Source organism: Sus scrofa, chromosome 6, assembly GCF_000003025.6.
Source record: "Sus scrofa isolate TJ Tabasco breed Duroc chromosome 6, Sscrofa11.1, whole genome shotgun sequence".
NCBI lineage: Eukaryota > Metazoa > Chordata > Mammalia > Artiodactyla > Suidae > Sus > Sus scrofa.
Window position 1 is genome coordinate 124,263,268 of NC_010448.4, and position 19,965 is coordinate 124,283,232.

Genomic DNA, 19,965 nt, shown 5'->3' on the forward strand with positions numbered 1-19,965 from the left:
TTTTAAGATGACAATACTACTCAAAATGATCTATAGATTTAATGTAATCCCTATCAAAATTCCAACAGCCTTTTTTTTTTTTTTGTAGTTTACAAAAAGAGACTGATCTTGAGATTTTGAGGTTCATATGAAATCTCAAGGGATTTTGAATAGCAAAAACAAAAAAAATAGAAAAAGTTGAAGAAATCACACTTTCTAAATTCAAAAGTTACTGTAACACCAGAGTAACAAAAACAGTGCAGTACTAGCACAAGTGGAATAGAATATAGGGCCCAGAAAGAAACTTTTCCACATATGGCCAATTGATTTTTGACAAGAGTGCCAAGCACTTTCAATGGGGAAAGGACAGTCTTTTCAAGTAATGGTGTGGGAATACCTGGATGTAATACAAAAAGAATGAAATTTGACCTTCACCTAACACCATGTAGAAAAACTAATTCAAAATGGATCAAAGCTTAAATATATGACCTAAAACCAAAAAACTCTTAGGAGAAAACATAGGGGAGACAATTCATGGTCCTGGGTTTGTCAATAATTTTTTGGATAGGATACCAAAGGTAGTGGCAGCAAATGAAGAGGTGGATAATTGAATCTCAAAAAAATTAATACTTTTTTGTACATCAAAGGATATTATCAAGAATAAAAAGATGACCCACTGAACGGAAGATGTTATTCACAAATCATATATGATAAGGCCTTGATAGCCTAATATACAAAGAATTCATACAGTAAATAAATAACAACAACCTAATACAACAATGGGAAAAGGACTTAGGCCTTTATCCAAAGAAGATATGCAAATGACTAGTAAGAACCCAAGAAGATGCATTAGGGAAATGCAAATCAAAATGATCAGATACCACTTCACACACATTCGGATGGCTATTATTTTAAAAAGTGGAAAATGGCAAGTGTTAATATGGATATGGAAAACTGGAAACCTTGTGTATTGCTGGTGGTGATATAAAATGGGGTAGGTGCTATGGAAAATAGTTTGATGGTTCTTCAAAAAGTTACACATAGAATTATTATCCCATCCAGTAATTTCACTCCTGGGTACATACCCCAAATAACTGAAATGGTCAAATTGATACCTTATACTGTTTTTTCACAAAGAAATTTTCATAAAAGCCAAAAGATAGGTGTCCATCGGAAGATGAATGGGTAAACAAAATGTAGTTTATATATCCAAGGAAACATTATTCAGCATATACATAAATGAAATTATGATACCTGCTACACAACATGAGTGAATATTGAAAACATTATACAAACTAAATTAAGCCATACACAAAAGGACAAATATGATGTCACTTATATGGGCTACTTATTTTATGGGCAAATATATAGAGACACAAAGTAAAATAGAGGTTATAAGCTATTAGTAGGAGGGGAAAATTGGGAGTTATTGTTAATGAAATGCTAATGGGTATAGCATTTTATCTGGGGATGATAAAAAGTTTCTGGAAATATATAGTGGTGATGGTTGCACAACACTGAGTTGACTTAATGTTACTGAATTATAAAATGTTTAAAATTTTATGTTATATATATTTTGCTAGAATAAAAAAATGCAAAAAACCTTTGAAACCTTCAAATGGTAATAACAATGAAAATAGAATAGCTAAAATTTACTATGCATTTAATTTATGCCCTGTATATTCTGACTGATTCATCAACTAATTATTTTTATTCACAATACAGTATGTGGAAAATATTATTCTTATTACACCCATTTAAAAAATATTGAAAAAAAGTTTGAAACAAAGGTTTAACAACTTGACAGGGGTCACATAATAAGTCTATGTGTGGTAGGTGGGGAGACTCAAATTTGAATCCTCAAACTCTGGATCCAGCTGGATGTTTAATATGTGGCCTCTTGAGTCATATGGATGCTTCCCAAATTATTGCTTAATTGTAAAAATATTCAAATAACAGTTTTATTATTTATTCTGAACACAGTATTTTCAGAACCAATAGGACTTTAAGATATCTTTAGTGTAGTAATACTAGGGTTTGGGTAACAATTCAGGAGTGACTTACTAGGAAAGTTGGCTCTGAATCTCCAGTGCTAGCTTCCTCCTCTCCCATCAGGCAAGGTCTTTCTTGGAGGATTTAAATTAGTACCTGTGAGACTAAGGCCTAAGAGTAAGGAAGTGGGTGACTTGCCCTTCAACACCACTGTTACTCCTCCCAGTCCTGAGGGCCTTCTCTAGCCCTGGGGCCCTTCCAAATCTGTTTTGTACAAGGCATGCCTCTGCGAATTTTTTTTTCTTTTTCTTTTTCTTTTTTTAAATTTCTCCATTATTTTTTTTTTCTACTGTACAGCATGGTGGCCCAGTTACACATACATGTATACATTATTTTTTCTCACATTATCATGGTCCATCATAAGTGACTAGACCTAGTTTCCAGTGCTACACAGCAGGATCTCATTGCTAATCCATTCCAGATGCAATAGTCTGCATCTATTAGCCCCAAGCTCCCAATCCATCCCACTCCCTCCCCCTCCCCTTTTTCAGACAGATTGGAATCTAAACTAGTGAAGCCTTATATAGTTCAGTCAGAAATTCCGGAAAAATGATTTCTGAAAGCAACTGTCTGTAAGACTCTGTATTTTTCTAAAATGATAAGCAAACCTTAGCAAAGTAACTTTCTTCTTGGGGGAGTCACTTCTTCATTTTATAGTAAGAATTTTAATTTTAGAAATCAAATTTTTCTAATCTCCTAACATTTGTTTTAGGATCCTGCACATGACTTCAGTGGAAGGTGACCCTTGTTGAGAACAGGTTTGTGTCCAATCTGTCTTACAGATTGCTCTTGCATCCCGTGTAATTTGATATTTTTCTCTGTTCTGCAGTTAGGTGGCTCAGATTCTTAATTAAAAGATTCATTTTGATTTCAGCTTTTATAAAGCAAATATCTACACATGAAGGAAGAGGAATGAGAACAGAAGGAGGAGGGAACACGATCTGCTTTCCACCAGATACTGAAATGTTCCACTAATCTTTTTTGCACCTTGTGGAGTTTCAGTTTTCCCTTTAAGATGTGGATTAAACAAAGTTGCCAAAAAACATATGCTTTTGTGTCAAACATTTCACTTATTCGGGAGACTGAAAGCAGCTTGAGAGTGCTTACTGACTCTGCCAGAGGAAATGGAGCAGGGTGTTTGGGCTTTTATTTGGAATTTTCTTGAAGCTGAGGTGTGGACACTGGAGTAGTGGCATGGGGTGGGCCATTGATGGGCTGCAAGGGCATCTCAGTGGTTCTAGAAACCACAGGAATCAGGCCCAGTTGCCAATTTGGATATTGTCCCATACCTCTTTGGGCTCTGATCTTATTAGGTTTCACAGCTATCAGGGTTGGGATGAGTCAGTACTTGATATAGGAGACCTCCAAAGCAAACCCATCTGTTGTAGGCAAACTGCTAAAACCGTGGGCAGCTTTCTGCTGCTTGCCTGCAGGCCTGACCTTCATCCCACCTTCTAAGTAACAGCTAAATCATTCAGTTTCATAAGGTAGATTTGTAAAGGTGGCACCGAGAAAGTAGAAGGGCAAAGAATTGTGGGTGTTAGCATAGATGTTCCAGAAACTTAACTGTTATGGGCTGCCCTAATTGGCCAGTAACCCTAAGGGTGACTGTCAAATGACTTGGTTTGAAGGCAATGTTGTAGTTTAACAAAAGAGAGGGGAGAAGATTTTTTTGACCCATATTGCAGAGACCTAAGGTAGTAATTCTTCTCAAACTACTAGCTTTAGGACTTTGAGATATTAATTTAATCTCTCTGAATCTCAATTGCTTCATTTGTCAAATAATATGCCTTTGCACATTTTGCTCAGGGATGTTTTGATGGTAAAATAAAATGTGTATGAATATGTGATTATAATCTGACAAATTATATTTTGTTTCTCTTGGTTCTTTGATTAGGTCAATGTGGATAATAGTAATGCAGATATTTATAGGAAATTTTATATTTCCTAAGCTAAGAGATAGAGTTTTTAAATAAATCATGTCACATAGTATTCTCCCACCCACTCTGTGAATTAGGTTATATTGTTCCCATTTTGCAAATGGAGAAATCAAGACTCTCTGAGACTTCAAATAACTTGCTCCAGGTTATTCTACTAATGCTTGGTTAAAAACAAAAACCAAAAACAATAGTTGTTGTTGGTTGAATTCCAAGGTCCTGCTCCTTCTAGGTTGTCTGCTGTCATCCACCGTGAAGTAATGTTTCAATTAGTCCTTAGTGCTTCACTTTATATATCATATTATATTTGCAAGTTATTTGAATATAGTGAATATTGAAATTCCTTCTCCTGGTCTCCATTAATGCTAAAATGTCTTTATGAATTCATGAACCAAAAGTACAAATATTAAATGATTTGCAAGACTTGAAACATTGAGTTGGCTTCTCTATCTTTGCTATATAATGCTACTTACTTTAGCAAATGGCATTAATCAATTAATACATTCATTTTAGAAATAGCTAGAGAAAAGAAAGTGGAATTAGAATCTCTAGGATAGAGTTGTAGCTCCTACACTTGCTAATTGTATTCAAGTCACTTAATTTTGTGACTCAGTGTCTCATCTATAAGCTGGAAAAGTAGACTATCTAAAGGCTTTTCTGATCATTAAATGACTAGAACAATTTCTAGTATATAGTGAGTGCTGTAGAAGCTTTAGGTCTTCCTCTTATGTATCAGTGGCTTGAGATCTACCTTTGCAGTATGATTATGATGTGTATATCCCTCTGTCCAAATGCCATCCTTGGCTTCCTATAAATAGCCGTTATTATTACCCACAATAGGCTGCAAGGAAGGAAACTAATTTCTCTCATGGAATTATAACATTAGAGGTTTATTCTCTTATTTTCTGGAAGACTTTTCAATCTTCCAGTGTCCTAAAAGGGAGATGGGTAGGGAGCTGAGTTATATATTTACTTTCTAAGAGCCTTGGTTTAGAAAAAGATGTATTGGGAGGAATAAGTGAATGGGATTGGGATGTGGGGACAGGGATAGGAGACTAGGGTCAAAAGAAGTACACTGTTATATGGTGGGATCATACAAAAACACTCCCTGTTTCTACAGATATTTGTCTCTGATTAGTCTTGGGTCAGAGCCAGGGTCAGAGTGATTCAGTGTGTCATCATCTCCATATGGAGGGCACAGATGTCTATCTTCTCAGCTTTGTCCTTACTCCTGAGTTCCAGGTTCTGATATCTAACCTCTTCCTGAAAACCTCTCCTGGGCACAGCAAAACCCATAAATTCAAATTGACCTAAAGCCATCCATCCTCAAACTTGCTCAGCTTTCTGTGTCCCTCTCTGAGGATATGGCACCATGATTCACTGTAACATAAACTAGTCCCTCAGCCCCTTCTGTTTGAAAAAAATCTGTTTTGTTAAACATTTGGCATTTTATCCCCTTATCTCTATTTCTGTTGCTTCTACATTCATTCAGAAGTTCACATTATCTCATTTGGATTGCTGTAAGTGGTTGCAAATTCTTTCCTTCTGCAAAGCCCATAACTACTTTAAGAGTAATAAACATGGAGGCCACAGTCTGAATACTCCTTTAGATCAAACAATCAGTCATATAATCAAACTTAATACAGCCATGATTTCCCCAAAATGCTGACTCTGACCTTAAATAAACCTTAAGTTACTTTTGTGTTAGCATGACTTTCTAGTTTCCTGGCCAATAAGCTACTAACAATTATGCATATGCAGTTAAAAGAAATGTAAGTTTCTAGAAACCAATCACATTAATAAAGTACACCCTCACTCATGCTTCATAACTTAAATTATAGCTGCTGAAATTTGAGCCTATAACTATTTCCAGTTTGAGATCTCCCAGTGTGTAAATAGTTTGTATTTCACTCAATAAAATATTCATATCAGTTAAAGCTCTCTGAATTTTCTTTTGACACTCCCTTCATTTGCAATGACATTAAAGATCTTTCTTTATATGGCTATAGTTATGTCAATGCTCTGTTTCCATGTTGCATGATTTTGAGGTTAAAATGACATGACATTGACCATCAAGCTTCAAGAGTTGTTCCCTACCTTTCTACTCTATTTTGTCTCCCAATCTAGGACAAGAAAAAACTAAATTCACTTCCAAGTTTCCGAACTTCTCCTCTTAGATTCTGGCCCTTTGCACATGTCAAGTCCACTCTGAGGAATGTTTACCTTCTAGTCTTTGCTTCTAAAAATTAGTACTTTCCCACTGGACATCATTTCTACTTAAGTATCCCTCCCGTGATCTTTGCATAAATGTAGTCATCTGATCCACATTTCTCCTTGGTCCTTTTCCTACTGGATCACACATATTTTTGGGGGCAGATATACGCTGTCAGTTTTACTTAGTATTCCACACACTTAACACAATGTCTGGTTTAAAACAAGTTTTGATTGATCAAGGATTGAGTATCATAGGAGAATAAGTTGGTTACACTATTGGCTGGAGAGATACTTCAGGCAAAAGTATCCTTTACTTCCTTACCAGGAAAGTTTAAAACAGGTAAGGTTATATATTCTGAGAAGTAAACAGACAAATAATGTATGTAATAGAATATGTATAGGACAATACATGGATAATAGTATGCCATGGAGGCAAATGTTAGGATATTGGAGTAATGTCCAAGAGGGAGACTCAAGGAGCCTGTTTTCTATTCTAAACCACACACGCAATTTTAGTGCACTTCACTGTGAATTATGGCCTTCCCTTTAAAAGAAAGATGTGTTTAGGGTGGTTGATATCTCAAATTCCTTCCTGCTCTACAGTTTGAGTTGGCAAAAATTATATAATCTTATCATGGTTTGAGTTTCACCTTGATTTACTATATCTCTATAACGCAAGTCTTTGAGTTTACAACATGTCTTAAAATACAATTTCAAGACATGCTGTGATGCTGGAGAACATGGCCTTTGGGGATTAAAATATAAGTCAATTCATTGAACATTTATTGGGTACTTAGTAGAAGCACCATAGTGTTTTAGGAATAGTGAACTCTGCAAAAAAATAGGATGAAACCTCAGTCCTAAATGACTCTAAAATCTAAAGAAGTAAAACCAAAACAAAAACGAGAAGAGAGAAGATATTCTAGGGCTTTGACCTTGCTCACTGGCTATAGTAATAGCCTGAAATACACAAGACGTTGGGGTATTTGAGGAAGGCCTGATAGCACTATCAGGAATTTAGTTGAAACTTCAAATCCTCTAATATTGATGACAAAGGAAAAGAGTATGTAATCAGGCACAAAGCTAAACATGGCTGCTATCAGGTATGTACTAGGATGCAGAGGGCAAAGGGGAGATGGGATTTGGGTCATGGTGTAGAGATAGGACTTTCTACAGGGAGGACTTCCCCTTCCTTCCACACACACACACACACACACACACACACACACACACACACACGGAAACTGGGATGGAAAAGACTTGCAGGCAAAGATAACGACACAGAGATTCTCCAGAGTGTGGGCAGAACAGCACTTAGTAACAAGAGCTCTGCTTTAAGAGGGGTGGATATAAGGAAGGGACCCCTCCGGGTGGTGCCCACAATACCATATGGGTTAGTTCAGAATGTTTACCTCCCTCCTTGGAAACTACAAATCTGGAAAAAAAAACACACATTTAAATCATCTCGATCAGCCTTGCCTTTCTATCATACTTGATGCTTCTTCTCTCATTACCTCCCTCATTGCCTTGGATCTATGTCCATGCATGACAAACGGGAGTTCTGAATCTCTGTCTGTTTATTCTGGAACAAATGCCCTTAAATATAAACGCTGGTACCTTACCCTTTGTCCTCATGAGTTGTTTCATATTCCTGAACCAAGAACACTTTCTTCCTTCTTGCTTTATTCTGGAAGCTATATCATTAAGAAGACACTCTGCTCAGTGAGCAATACCTCCTTCCTCACAGAAGACTCTATGGTGCATATATTTTGTTTCTTTGCAGCCCAGATATCTGGGTTCTGGCTGAAGAACCCAAAGCTTGTGAAGCACTCATCTAATCTGTCTACAGTTTTAATATTCTACCCACTCAATAAAATTTAGATTTATTAAATTAGATTCATTTAAATTAGCTTGTCTGTCATCTCTGTTAGAAAACATGAAGGTTTTCTTACTTGTTGATGAAGGAACTGAGACTCAATTTGCAGCCTGTTTACTCTCCTTCTCTGTCTCTGTCCCTGCCAGTTCAGTACACTCCCCTGCCCACTTTGACACACTCACGTATGTTCTCACAGGAAGATGGCCCAATCCCAGCTGATGGGGAGCTCAGAGGGAGGGATAAGCAGCCTTAGCTTCAGATTAATGAGCTGTTTGACTGGGACATGACGTTGGTTTAACAGCAGTTTTCCTTAACTGTGGCATGATCAGGAATTTGCAGAAGTTTATTCTTAGCTTTCTTTTGGCTTCTGCAACATGTTAACAGCTTGTGCATTTTGTAATGCCTTTTTTCATTGCCATGGTAACCATTAAAACTTAAGGTGTAAGTGACTAGAGATCTAGCCAAGCTATTGGTTGCTAGCATGCTGGAAAACAGCGCAAATGAAACCACCTCTAGTTGGCCGCTTTTTACAGTTGCGTCTCGCCTTAATTAACCTGGCATGTGCGATTCCACAGCAAAATGACAACTATTAGGATAATAAAATATTAGGAGATGATTATTCACATCAGAAAGAAATGACAATAGCATCCATTTATACAGTGAATTCCTTAGTTGGTTTTGAAATATATGATTATGTTGACCACATGCCGATTTACAGGCAATTCTTAGGAGTAAATATGCAAAAGCTGAGTTACTAAGTCTGAGGGAAGCATTAAGAGTTGGATTTCGGAGCCAGATTAAATTGGTAGGCATATATTTTACCAGGATCTCACACATATTTTTTGTTTTTGTTTTTAAGCATTATGTGATCTGCTTTGTCAAAAATGGTATGCTAATTAACGAACTATTATGAAGCTTAGTTCTAGTTGTCAAGGCTAAGCAAATCCAGCCATGTATGTCAAGCAAAGCAAAAAATAAACAAGTGAACAAATTCAACAGAAACAACAACAAAAAGGAATAACAAAAATTACTGCCTCAATTATGAAAAGGTCAGTGACTATATTATATGTATGTACATATAATATATAATTTATTTATCTTTAGATTTTAGTTTCCAATTCTGCAAGTCTTTATTATATTATTTGCTGGACAAGTTAGGAGGTATGAAAAACTTGTGACTCAAAGCTCATATTTTCAATGAATTTGGAAATTTAATGTGGAATAAGACTTACATGAAGAAAACAAATATAAAATAGTTCCATATTAAAACAATAACCCTAGACATAGGCTCTGTGAGTTCAGAGAGTGGAAGAATCATCATGAGCCTACTAGTGGGAGAATTTTTATATAAAGGCAAAGTATAAAGTTTACATTGAAAGATCAGGTGAGATTTGGTTAATTAGATGATAGGACAAGGAGGATGACATTTCTGAAGAATTATTTTTCATAACAGTGTAATCAAAATGGTTGCTTGAAAGTATAGGAATGTGTGAATGCTAGATGAGAAAACTGTTCATCCTGAGTTTAAGATAACATTTTGTTTAAAATATTGGCATTCCTTAGGAAATATGAGAATATTTCTTCATAGCTCAAATGAAGATGACAGCCTTTCCCTGTCTAATATGGAGATGACAAATTCATGCTGAACACATAACAAAATTTGATGCTTTCTTAAGGCAATGCTATATTTTAGGAAAATATATGTTTAAAAAAACTAACTTGATGAAATTTGCAAGCATCTTAACAGTACCACCCAAACTAGAGAAGTTTTATTAATACAGATTTTTAGGTACCATGATCCTTCTCATTCTCACCCAATCCAGCTGCAATGACTAAAATGTTGATTGTGGTCTTAGCTAAAATGAAAGATACAAAGGCCCAACATCCGCCTGTTTAATACAAATGCATCTTAGCAGGTCCATCTTCAGTGATGCCTTTCACAAAGAAAGCCTCCAACATTGGCCACTTCCAATCTCAATCACTGGCAGAGGCTTAATTAAGAATCTCATCCATTACAGGCACCTAAAGTGAGAACATTGTGTACAAGTCTCTCTTGATGTTGAAACTGGGAGAGTTGCTCTAGATTTTACTACCTCTATTAAAAATAGGATAGATTTCAGCATTTATTTGTAGATTCCAATATTCTCCGACTTCCTGCATTGAGGGTCACTGCCTTTCTAGTTGTTCATAGCAAAAGAGCCTTCATGATACCCCCTCCAAATTGGTAGTTATCTTAACAATGATAAGAGCTTGAGGAAATGGAAAACCCCCCTGTATGAGTAAACGAGCAAGGAAAATTTGCTACTTTTCCATTTTCATTCATACTTTTATTAGGTAATTTGACCTAAATAGACAACAATCTGCTTTACTGTTAAAATAAAAACAACCTGAGGGGGTATAGCTCAGTGGTGGAGCACATGCTTAGCCTGCAGGAGGCTCTGAGTTCAATTCTCAGCACCTCCATTCATCTGTTAATTTCTGGGAGTTCCCACTGTGGTGCAATGGGATTGTGGTGGCTTGGGTGTGCTGTATTGCAGGCACGGCACTGATCCATGGGCCAGGCACAATGAGTTAAGGATCTGGGAATGCCATAGGAACTGATCCCTGGCTGGGAACTCCATGTGCCATGGGTTGGCCAAAAAGGAAAAAAAAAAAAAGAAAAGAAAAGAAAAGAAAAGAAAAAACAGAGCAAGTCATTATGTATAAACACACACATAGGCACACTCTCTCAGACAAGATTCTATCTTAAGAGTGCCATTTCTCATTTCAGCTTTTGTATGTATTTCTATGAAAATGTTACCACCATTGTAATTGCAAAAAATGCAGTCACTAGCACCTCAGTGAGTATATTATCTTCCAAAAGAAGCAATTTTATTCAGTGAAAATGCACAAAGATCTGGGAGGGGGGGACACTTTGGAATCTGTAGACTCTAAAGTAGGAAAAGACCCTGGTGGTGAATTAGAGGTGGATATGTAATTTATGTGGGAGTCTGGAGAACTACACTCTCATCCTGGCTTTAAATGACAGAGCCAATTTAGTCACACTAGCTAATTTTGTTGAGTCTCACTTTCTCTAACTGCCACACAAAACGATTGAACAAGATGACCTCTAATTTCCATTCTAAAATTTTATTTATATAGTTATAATTGCAAATTTGCCAAGAATCTGTCCTTCCCTAGTGAACAATTGCTAATAGATATAACAGGATAGATTAACGACTGGTTCCATCTAATAGTTTTTTTAAAAATCCTTATAGAGTCAGCCAAATTAAGTAGCCCTACACTATTAATATTGATCTTTCTTTTTTCACTAGAGCCTTGTCTTAGAATGCCATGATGGTCCTCAAATTCCGACTTCTTCTATGCATATTTTGTGTAATTCTTTCCTCTTGAAGAAGGGAAGAACCTGGTCATATGACAAAATAGCTATTCCCCTGATTAGGGATTGTTTTAGGAGACTCTCTGCTGGCCAGTTATAGATGTTGGAGATGTCAAAGAGACTTCTGGCCTGGAGGAATGCAAGCATCCATGTTGGGAATTACCTATGGAGGCCATGTAACATGGAACCATGGGGGACCTCTAGTCACTAAGAGGAATCTCCAGGTAGCTAATAGCTAGCGGGAAAACAGGGACCTCAATCACACCCCCACAAGGAAATGAATGTTCTAATATATAGTGAGCCTGGAAGAGGAGCACAGGCCTTGGGTAAAAACCACAGCCCCAGATGACAACATGATGTCCATGTAGTAAGACCTTCCACAAAGGATCCAGCTAGACTATATCAAGACTTGGGACCCATGGAAATTAAAAAAATACATTTATGTTATTTTCTGCTGCTAAATGTGTAGTAATTGGTTATATAGTGATAGAAAATCCATACCAAGCCCTTTTACTAGCACTTATTTCTGAAGATTAGGTTTACATAAGCCAAAGTGAATGTCTGATAAGACAAGATGCTGGGAAATATCCACCAAAGTGTCTGACAGAGTTAAGACAAAAGGAATCTATGTGAAAGCAGACAATGGGAAAGTGGTTTGACTTTGTGGTCTATTGTGACCCTATCTAAGACTTGGGCATGCAAACCAGTGCTCACTTTCACTCCTATCTAGTCCCTGTGCACACACACTTGGGCATTAGCATGAGTGCCCGTTGTATGTTTGTATTCGTTCGGTAATACAAACTAAATATCTGATTCATATCAGATATTTTAGGACTAGTTGTTAAATCTCCTATAATGGATATAACCATGTAAGTCTGCCATTGGGGAAATTTTCTCCTGACCTCAGCTGGTGATCAGCTTATGCCCTGAAGCATAAGAATTGATAGGCCCTATAATTTTATCCAAGCTAATGTAACAGCAGCTGCTGTCCTTGGTGCTTGCAATCTGATTAAACTCCCAAATTTAAAGGGATTGCCTTCTGTAACCTGAATTCTGTCATAGGGGTTAAAATCTGACAATAACTTCTCTTATTTTTCCTCTACTATTATGGGGTATTTCTTCAATAACACATGGAGCATCTCAGACCATCCCATATTCCTCTGGCACTTTATTAGAATGTGGAATTCTGTAATCCTGCTCAAAATGGGATTGCATGCTTTCTAATGTAAGAAAGGAAAGAGAGAGCGAACCCAACTCAGCTCTAAAACTGCAATTGTTTGCCTACCTCCAGGGACACATCTCACAGATTGCCATGAAAATAAATTGGAAAGTTTACAATTCCAAATCATTGCCTACCATGTATTACTTCACAGACAAAAACAAACACTACCACCACCATCATCACCATCAAGAATATACGAAAACATATCCAAGAACTTTTCTCCCTTCATCAGGGAAAATGCATTACAATTAGATTAGACTATAACCATTCAGAGTGTGTGTTTGTTTTCTGCTGCTTTAAAAATGATTTATTATTTATTACTATTTTTTTCAAGATTATCTTCTTTATTCCTTCAGGAAAGGAGCAGTTTGGCTCTCTGTGTCATTACCAAAGCAGAACGAAAGCCTTCAACTGCGGACTGCTGCAATTTCCACCACAACAGTCAACCCAGCAATTAGAACCGTTTGTTACAGTGACAGCAAAGAGAACCATTTTCAAGCAACAAGGCAGAAGAGCAGGAGCTGAAGGAAGAGCATTTTTATTCGAAGAGGACTGACGCCACACAGCAGCTAATCCTGGAATAGCAGGCAGTTTTGGGAACTGAGGGTACGTAAATTTTTCAACTTTGGGGAAAGGTCTGATCTTGCTTTCTTTGAGAACAAAATTAGATCTTAAATGTTGGTGTTTGGGAAGAGACAAAGGATTTTAATTTAGTCCACTTTCTAAATTAACTTATTTTAATATTAGAAATGAAAATCAAATACTGACATTTCCATTGTTCATTCCAGATTTGAGATAGTTGTTCAGCATTCAGAAAATATCTCACAATAGAAACTTTGCCAAAGGAGCCATATTTATTTTACAACAAAGATATTTGAAATATAACTTCAACATCTTAAATCTGTTGCCAATTAGACATTTTCTCTGATTTTCATACATTTAGATTGTTTAAAATTTCATCTATAGCTTAAGAGAAAATGCTGTGTTTGATCTCTGATTTTTTTCCCTTCCTTCTTTCTTCTTCTTTTTCTTTTAAATATACTCTTTTTACCATTGGATTTGGTTCTCTATTCCAGTGATGACAAACTGCATAATTCTGGGACCTGTCAATTTCTCTTGGATTTTTATTTCTTCCTGTGTCTAATAAAGCAATAATACAACCTGCTTACCTCAAAGAAACCGTCTGAGAATTAAGGAAACAATATTTGATCTCCTCAGAAGCAGATACTTCCCTCTTCTTTGTTCAAGAGCTACTTTTATACAGGGATTCAATAAATAGCCAAATAAAGATTGTTCTTAGACATCAAATAGGCATCTTGCTAGATGTTTTGGAGGCAAATATTGGAATATATCAACTTCTTATCCTGAAATGAAAAGAGCCAGGTTATACAAACACATCTATGAATTCCTGTCTTTTTCTGAGAGGAGGTGGTTTGCCAAGGAGGTTTCAATTACTGTTTACCAGTCTGCCTTTCCAGAAGCAGGTATTGTTTATGCAGAAAAAAATAAATTCTTGGTAGTTTTTCTCTTTTGCTTTGTTTTAGGGAGGAGGAGGCTTTTCCCCCCTTTGTATTTGTTTTGCAGCAGTTCAACTACTGCTTTGGCACCGAGGCAGCTTCTGCCAGAGTCAGAGGTGAGGTCACGCTTGACTGAAGAAATCTAAGATCAATTTGTTGTCTCATACTTCAACATTAAATGCAGCTTGAAATATAATTGTAAGTCCGTGCACTCTCTGCTTTAAGGAAGTGTTCCAGCATCTTGGAACGGGGAATGTCGTTATCTGTGATCAACCAAGACGTGTACCCTAAACCAAGGCTAACTAGAATTTTCAGGCTGAGAGAGAGAAAGAGAGAGAGCATGAAAGGAGCAGGAGGAGAGCAGAGAAAGAGAAGGAAAGGCAAAAATTATAGAGGTCGTAGTGGTCAAAACACTATGTGCCTTGAAAAATACTTGGTTTTTGTAAAAAACTGTTTTAAGTTTATTTTACCCTTTTTCTCTTTAAAATTCCTCCCACAAAGATTTGGAATTTCAGACACTTACCTAATTAAACTTTTTTTTTTTTTTGTCATCTCTAAGTAGGATTTAGCATAACAAACAGAATTATAGAGTGTGAGTCAAAGCTCTTGTGGCAGATCACATGCTCCCACAAGCCACATCAAGCCAAGTAAGGTTTCATAAATATCAGTCTCTCTACTCTGGCCATCCATGGGAGAACCACATTGGTCCTGGGCTTCAGCCATGAGTCGGCCATTGTCTAGATGTACATCTTCATTGAGTAGACTGAAATACAATTCCAGAGAGGTTGAGGACTTTTTCTAAGATCGCTGATTTCATGTAAAATTGGAATTAATGTCCATGCCTCCTACCCTCCAGTTTAGAGACATCACTTTTCTTTTTTCTTTCTTTCTTTCTTCTTTTTTTTTTTTTTTTTTGTTTTTCCTTTTTAGGCGGCACTCATGGCATATGGAATTTCCAAGGCTAGGGGTCAAATCAGAGTTGTAGCTGTCGGCCTTCTCCACAGCCACAGCAACACAAGATCTGAGCTGCATCTTCGACCTGCACCATAGCTCGTGGCAACACCAGATCCTTAACCCACTGAGCAAGGCCAGGGATCAAACCTGCATCCTCATGGATGCTAGTCAGATTCGTTAACCATGACCCATGATGGGAATTCCAAGACATCACTTTTCTGATCCTCATCAGACCATTGCTACAGTGGGAGCTGATGTTGAGAGGCCAACTTTCTAACCCTACAGGCTGCTCACTGCCCAGTGCAATCACCACCTCATCATTGCAACAATCTCCTTCCACAATGATACATACAAACTTGCATGTACACACACACATCCATGCAGTCACATGTACACACTCAGGTGCACTCATATACATGCACAGAGACACACATCTCACCCAAGTACACACCCAGTCATGCTTATATACACATACTCACATGCAGACATACACACTCTGGTATACAGGCACACTCCTCTCTTATTGGTCAGCATACAACAAAGTTTCTTGGAACTGAAAAACTTATATCCGTCCTTAAAAATCTGATTCTGGAGGGTCCCTCTTCTCTGACCATTCCCCCAGAGATGAACCATGCCCACCCCCTATTACAATTCACGAGACTCTTCTGGTGCATGCACTATACTCCACTATTTTTGTACATTTCCTTTTCTTGAAGGAACAGTGTCGATTATAACTGCCTTCTGGAAAGAACCATATTTTGCTTTCTTTTGTTTCGCCATAACCTACCAGAGAGCTTGTCATAATAAGTGTTTCCTGAATGGAAATAAATTGCTGATACTGTAGTTACAAGCAGTAGAGAAAGAGGTTTCCTAGGGGAGGAGGCAGTACATGTTACTTTGCTGCTCAAGCATTTTCTCCTCACCTTGCATTGATTTGTAACTTTGTACCAAATTACTATGATTCATTCATTCACTTAAGGAAAGTTTCAACATACTGTGTGAAAGACAATGTGCTGAGTACACAGAAAGTAACAAATCTGGGTGTCAAACATCCCATCTTCAAAGAAGGTACCATCCAGTTTGGGTTGAGGGTGGGGGCAGAAGTGTACAGAAATCCATGAACACTGCCATCGTGAGAAAGTACTAAGTAAAAAGAAAATACCATGGGAATTCAGAGAAAAGGAAAGAGTAATCTGAGAAAGCTCTACACTAGTCTCTAATCTCTATTCCTGTCTCTTGCCAGCTCTGACACTTGGGTCTTTGGATCTTACAGGATAGGCAGCTCCCTAGATGCCAAGCCATAGAGAGCCCTTCACTTACATGAGATTAAGATTATCTGTCCTCTACCACTGGGTCCTGCTATATGCAATCTCACTTCAATCCTGGGGTCATTTTACATTGCAGATTACAGATCAGGTTCAAATAAGTGCACAAACTGACTCTCATGAAATATTCCAAGAAAAAGCAATGCTAAAAGAAGGACCGAAATGCCCAAAATACTGGAAAACCCAAGGAGCAAAAACTATTTTCTTTTTTTGTTTTGTTTTGTTTTAGATGGATTCAATATTGAAAGTCTGGGACAAAAAGAGGAAAATGCAGTGAAGAAATGAAAATCATGTCTTTGACAGTAAGGCATAGAAAAGATGGATGGAGCCATAGAGGAAAAAAAAGAACAAGGAAAAGTTTTAGAGACTTTTCCCCCACTTACCCCCTGTCTTCAGGGCCTAACAGGGTACTGGAGCCTGGGTTTGTCTTGTTTTGTAACACAGGGATGAAGATTTTCTCTCACCTTCATTCTCTCTACAGGACACTTGGCCTCCTTGAAGACATGGATGACTGCAGTTTAGACAAAGAAAAACAGGTTTATATGTGTGTCAGACATATGAGAAAGATATGCTCATTTCTTCTCCAAGTTCTTCTACCATCTCCTATCCCTTCCCACATACCCAGGCCAACTGCTATTGCCTGATCTATGATACGATGGATGGCAGCTTAGTATTCAAGTTTCAGGAAAGGATGCCCATTGAAGAAACAAAGGAGACGGAGCAGAGTAGCCTGAAAACACTAAGAAAGGAAAATGCCTGACAGCAAATATGCCAGGGAGCAGGGCTTGGTAAAGGGGAAAAGACAGAACTTAAGAAGCACAGGCTACTCTTCGCATATTTATTGTAAAGGATTCAGAGATGAGAAAGAACTGCCTTATGGGAGATCAATCTTCTTTGTACCCTGAGAGTCAACCCCCCCTTTCCTCCTCCAAATTATTCTCCCTACAATGTCCTTTTGTCTGCTCACATTTTCCAATGACCAGAATTCTTTCTTCAGAGATACTCATGCTACTAAACCCAGAATGATGGCTCTTTTCTTTCTTTTTATATTATTATGACTCTATTCTTTCCTTGGTGCCTATGCTTATGTACACACACACACACACACACACACACACACACACGCCTTGTGGTTTGACAACACAAGATTTAGAAAATAATTATTGGTTGTTTTGGGGTCTTCTAAGCATTTTCACCAAAAAAGTTCATGAAAATATCACACAAATCCAACAAGCTGGGCACTGTGATTACTGTCACTGTTTCACATATAAGGAAACTGTGTCATGGAAGAGAGATAAGTTAATCAATAATAACATGCTAACTAGTAAGTGAAAGTGTTTTAATTGTTTGGTTTTTTTTTTGTTTTTGTTTTTTTGTTTTGTTTTGTTTTATTTTGTTTTGTCTTTTTAGGGCTGGTTCTGTGGCATAGGGAAGTTCCCAGGCCAGGCTAACTGAAGCTGCAGGTGTCATCCTAGGCTGTAGCCCTAGCAATGCCAGGTTCGAGCTGTTCCTGCAATCTACACTGCAGATAATGGCAATTCTGGATCCTTTAACCCACTGAGCAAGGCCAGTGATTGAACCCACATATTCATGGATATACTAGTCTGGTTCATAATGTGCTGAGCCCCAATAGGAATTCCTTAATTCAGTCCTTTAACAGTACATCTTATTTGTTCTAACGCATAAGTTTGCTATCATTACCTTACCTAATTTCCAAGGCCTAGTTCAAATCTATTTTTCTGCATAATGCCTTTTTCTGAATACATGAGTCTATGGTTATCTTCCTTCAAGTCTGTTAAAATAAAAATAATAGAGGAATTCCCTGGTGGCTCAGCAGGTGAAGGATCTGGCATTTTCACTGCTGTGGTCTGTCTTTGATCCGTGGCCCAAGAATTTTTGCATGCTACTGGCATGGACAACAAATAATAGTAATAGAAGTTATATATGCTGGTAGCGTTTTGCAGTATGTAGCATGGTGATGTATAAACACAAATGTTATAAACTCTTATTTAAATATGCTTACTGCATTTTTACCATATACAAGATACTTTTCCAAGGAACCACAGTTATTTTCTAGTTAATCCAAATAAAGGTTTTCATTTCATTAATTATATCATAAGCTCTGTAAGACATTAGCATCTTTTGTATTTTCTCTTTGTTCCCATATTGTCTAACACATCCTTATCCCTGTAGAGCCTAGATGCATAGTATGTGTTCAATTAAATCCAACAAGATTCATAAGAAGTAAAATAGGTTCTTAGTTTCTGTAGTCATCTCTTGCTGTTTTCACGATTATTTCAGAGCATTTCTACTTCTGAAATGCTTAAAAAATACAGAACATTTCTGACTCCAAGAATTTGCCAGACCTCTTTTGTACCATCATTTAAGGGCAGCCAAGAAAGCCTGTTTTGACACATAAATTGTAGTTCTAGGGTTTTTTGTTTGTTTTTTTTTCAGCTGTTAATGTTTCATGTTGAGCCAAAATATGAACAAGTTCCCACCAGCCATATTGTAGTACATTATGAAATTGAGAATTACATTAACAAGATAATCTAATAACTTTTTGTGAGACAGGAAAAATGTGCACCATCATTTTCTAAGAAGCAAGGAGAAAATGACATCCTTTTGGGCAGCAGCTGATACAGAGGAAATAATTCAGCCCAAGAGAGAATTGGGCTTCTTAATGTGGCAGACATCATGCTTCCAGCCATTCTGCTAGTCCTTCAGCAGTATATGACATAATCTGGGAGACTTGATTTCTAGTTATCACTATGGCACCTCTCTGCAGCATGAAAATGAAGTTACTAATTGGAAGTAAGTACAAAATCTCCCTGGAAGAGCTTGCCTTTGACCTAAGATGACAGCTTTAAATGTTTGTACTTAATAAGATGGACCAGTTTTAAGGTCTCTCTCTCTTGATGTGAGGAGTTGCCGAGAGTAAGCTATCTACAACTTTATAAAAGGAAAAAAAGTAATCCCTCAAGCAATCTACTTTAGCATTTCTTAAGTCTTAAAAATGTCCAGAGTTTCTGAAAAAGTAGGAATCATCTCCAAACTCTTCCCCCAAAACCTTACCCAAGTCACTAAAGAGAAGATAGAGTGGAAAATATATCTATCAATGCTGACTTTGCCTCCTGGCATGTGCCATGTGATGGACCTGAATCAAAGAAAAAAGAATGTATACATGTATGTGTAACTGGGTCACCATGCTGGACAGTATAAAAAAAATTGTATTGGGGAAATAACAATTAAAAAAAAGAAAGATGAAAGGGAAGACAAACAGCCATTGTTGAATGAGTGGGATTTAGTACTGAAAAGTAGGGGGCATGGGCTGATGGTCTGTGTAGATGATGGGAGAAATAAATCTATTGGGGAATTCTTCCTTTCCATATTCTCTTCTATCTTTTCTATGCCTGTGTTGATTAATAACATTTGAAACTTAGTGAGGGGCAAGCTATGAGAAAGCCTGGGACTAAAAAGGCAATGCAGTTTTTTTAAAACTTGGCCATT

General features: G+C 37.3%; 1 long non-coding RNA gene across 2 annotated transcripts; it reads left to right on the forward strand.

Moving 5' to 3' along the window:
- LOC106508560 lies at nt 12,690-19,844 on the forward strand. 2 transcript variants are annotated; one of them, XR_001305501.2, is made up of 3 exons: nt 12,690-13,265; nt 14,204-14,292; nt 16,685-19,844. It is a non-coding gene; the product is annotated as an uncharacterized LOC106508560 (long non-coding RNA). The 2 variants fall into 2 exon arrangements; XR_002345103.1 differs by lacking the exon at nt 14,204-14,292.